General features: G+C 38.7%; 1 pseudogene; it reads right to left on the bottom strand.

Annotated features, from left to right (window-relative positions):
- Positions 1 to 1,483: 1,483 nt before the first annotated feature.
- LOC130041050 (uncharacterized) lies at positions 1,484 to 1,580 on the bottom strand (annotated as a pseudogene).
- Between the last annotated feature and the right edge of the window lie 2,399 nt (positions 1,581 to 3,979).

The raw sequence follows: 3,979 nt of genomic DNA, 5'->3' as shown, positions 1-3,979 counted from the left end.
AAACCTACTTGGGCATAGTGTGTGATCTTTTGTTGAGTTTCTGGATTCTCTTTGCTGGTATTTTCTTGAGAATCTGTGTATCTGTATTCATCAAGGAAATAGGTCTGTAATTTTCATTTTTTGTGGTGTCTCTGTCTGTTTTGAGTATTAGGGTGATCTTTGCCTCATAGAAACTATTTGGGAGCATTTCTGTTTCTTCAATTTCCTGGAAAATCTTGAAAAATGTTGGCAGCAGTTCCTCTTTAAAGGATTGAAATATTTCACTATTGAATCCATATGGGCCAGGGATTCTGTTTGGGGGGATATTTTGACCATCATTTCAATTTCCTTGGTAGTGATAGGTTCAAGTATTCCAAATCTTCTTGGTTCAGCCTTGGGAGGTAATTGGAATCCATTAATTTATCAATTTATTCAAGATTCTCTCATTTCCTGCTGCAAAGATTCTCAAAATAATCTCTGATGATCCTATGGATTTCTGTAGTTTCTATTAGGATACCCCCCTTTGCATTTCTGATTCGATTTATTAGAATTCTTTCTGTTTCTTTGAGAGGCTTCTAGAGGTTTATTGATCTTGTTTATTTTCTCAAAGAACCAGCTTTTGCTTTTATTGGTCTTCTGGATTGTATTTTGGGATTCTAGCTCATTGATTTCTACTACAAATTTTATTATTTCCTTGCTCCAGCCTAGTTTGCACTCCTTTTGTTGGTCATTTTCCAAAATCTTGAGCTCTAATTTATTCATGTAGGCCCTTTCTTTCTTCCTGATGAATTCTGGCAGAGCTATAGTCTTTCCTCTTAACACTGCTTTTGCTGTGTCCCACAAGTTCTGCTAGCTCGCGTCCTCATTCTCATTTGTTTCTGGAACCTTTTTATTTCCTCTTTGATTTCTTCTCTAAGCCAACGGTTGTTCATTACTTCCCTTAAATACAATATTTCCTTGCTGAGATTTAGTCTGTATGATCTATTGAGAAGTGACAAAGTAGTGTTGAAATCTCCACCTAGTACTGTTTTGCTATCAATGTTTTTTTTTAAGTCTATTAGAAGTTGTTTTTAAGTATTTTGCTGGTCTGTCATTGAGCATCTACATTGAGGAGGGTGAGTTCTTTCTGATGTAAAGATCCCATGATCGTGAAGAATGACATTCACTGTCTCTTATAACCTTTAGCCTGAAGTCCACGTGGTCTGATACTAGTATGGCTACTCCAGCTTTGTGGAGGTGTTCTTTTCTTGAAGACTTGTTTTCCAGCCTTTTACTTTTAGCCCATGGTTGCTTTGATTGCTCAGATGTGTTTCTTGCAGGCATCAGAATGTTGGGTTCAGTTTTCTAATTCATCTTCCTATTCTGTGCCTCTGAATTGGCACATTTAGTCCATAGACATTGAGAGAGATTGTTGTTATGGGGATTTGTGCTATCTTTATGTAGAATTTTTGTACTTGTGGGGATTGCCTTAGCTTAAAGTAGCCGTGTTAGTTCTTCTTGCAACAAAAATATGGAGCTCTTTACAAGTTTGCATGTCGTCTCTGTGCAAGGACCATGATAATCTCTGTATCATTTCAATTTTAGTATATGTGTAACCAAACCTAGTAGGAGTTAATTTTTCTCTTCTGATTACTTTGAGTGTTGTCCTTACTTACCCTATGGCAGAGAGTGGTACCTAATCAAGGAAAGTATTTCAAAGCAGCTTGATAGATTTAGAACTTTAATGTCCCAGAAAGAAAAATATGGTTTTTACCATATTATCTTTTACCATAATCAAGGCATCAGTTTTACAAAATAATTCTTTTAGAAGATGTTATATGAGTCCTGTTTAATGCACTTCCCTGAAACCTTCATTAATACCATTAAACTAGAGCCTTTTGCTGTTCTCACCTCAGTCCCGCGTACATCTCCAGGAAAAGGTGGATGGTGATGTCTGCACTTTGACCACCTTGAATGTAAGTAGGATTTTTCTCCTGAAGGAAGAGGTGAGGAGCATATTGATGATTTCATTCCACATTATTATAAGTTCAACTTGAACGGAAGTTGAGACTCATGAGGCGCCTGTAAAGGATAGAAAAAAGGGTCTCAGTGAAGTTTAATGGCCAACACAAATTAACATCACAGATGACTCAAAGCAGCCTGTGTTCTTCTTTGTGTATAGTGAGTTTCATACCTAATGATAGTGATTCTTAGCCATGACAAACGGGCAAAACAGACCTATAATTAAAAATCTAGTTCTCTGAGCAGAGTGGGGTTTCTTAGGTGATTGAACAAGTGTGCAGTAATTTATTACTAAGCACATACGTAGTTTGAATGATGTGTACTTTTTGATCTAAACTTAATTCCAAATATGTCTAAAATGAGAGTCTCCTGACCCCGCACCTGGCTTTCTTCACCGGGGTCCCTTGGAGGGGGTGTGTTGAGTTTCCCTCACCGCGCCAAGCAGAGCCCTGGCACCTGAAGACCTCTGCAACCAGCCATAGGTACGCTTTAGACCACTCTCCCCAAGCTTGCAGGAGCCTCATGCATGAACGAATCTGACAGAGGAACCCAGGTGTGCGCAACCGGGGGATGAGATCTCCAAGGCTGCTCAGATCAAGACTGGGCCCCCTCCAACCAGATCCCCCATCTCCTAGTAGCTAAGTGTTACAACCACGAACTGCCCCTGGAGCCATGTAATCCCATCAATGGCCAAGATACAGAGACTGGATTTTGTTGATAAGACAACAACAATTATTGTCCAGTTCTCACTCTGAGAGAACCTGGTAGGCATCTGCGAGTATCTTGCCCTTGTGTTTACCAGTCATTTACACTTCTTTCAATACAGATTATATGATCATGGTTTATGCTTATATTTACTATTGAAGTTTAGTAGCTAAATACTGATTTTTTAACAGCACTAATTTATTAAAAACATTCATCCTTGGCCTATCATATTAATTGCCAGTATTTGTTGGTTTTGCTTGTTTTTTGATTACTTAAATTGGTTTTGATCCTTTTCTTTCAGGTTGAAAAATTTTGACACAAATGAGTATATGTTTTTCTTTATCTTCTACAGTTTTAAACTGAGAACAACTGTTTGTTTTGTACAAATAAGATACCTGTGCATTTACTATTTCTTCAATTTTATTTACATTTTAACACATCTCGATTCATCTACAAATTATCCTAGTAAGTGTTCTCATATTGAAATAAACCACCAATTTTTTCAATCATAGCACTGTAGCACTGTCCTCCCGCGGTTCATCCATTTGCTCGAGCGGGAACCAGTAACATCTTACAAGAAATTGTGACACTTGTTGTCACTGGCTTTAGCCTATCGAATACGTCATGGGTAGCTTGCCAGGCTCTTGCTATGTGGACGAGATATTCTGGGTAGCTTGCCGGGCAGAGGAATCGGAATCAGGATTGGCCTCCTGCAAGGCAAATGCTCAACCCGCTGTGCTGTAAACGTTATCTAAAATATACTAGTAATAACAAATGTTGTTTCTTTAACAGTGCAATATAAACAATTATTAGGTAATTTTCATGATTTGTTAATGAAATAGCTAAGCTCTTGAGTATAATGGGAGTATTTTTCTAACACAAGAGTCTGACGAAGATGAAACTGTTATAACCGTCTTGTAGAATTCCATCTCCCTAGCCTGCTTCATTCTACCCCACTATCTATCCAATCCGGTCTTCTTCTGGGATTCTGACCTCCTGATTGGCTAGCCTCTACCTTTCACCTGCCTACTTTATGACATCATTCTCCCACCAAACCAACCACCAACTGGTAGAATCTTGGGGGTCCCATGTAGTTGCTTGTAAATAAATTTGAATCATCATGGCAAGTGACGAGTGATCAATGACCAATCACCAGTGAGCAGTCGTCTCTACTGAAGACTTGCGGTCTTAAGCCGCTTCAGTGTTCAGACGTACTCTCGTACCGTCTCCTCTTCTCGTCTACATTTCATCGGTATTTCCTCTTCTCTGACCATGTCAGGTAAGGAATAATACT

This window comes from Sorex fumeus, unplaced genomic scaffold, assembly GCF_029834395.1.
Source record: "Sorex fumeus unplaced genomic scaffold, SorFum_2.1 ptg000095l, whole genome shotgun sequence".
NCBI lineage: Eukaryota > Metazoa > Chordata > Mammalia > Eulipotyphla > Soricidae > Sorex > Sorex fumeus.
The sequence above is the reverse complement of the archived record's forward strand: the minus strand, read 5'-3'. Positions and strand labels throughout refer to the sequence as shown.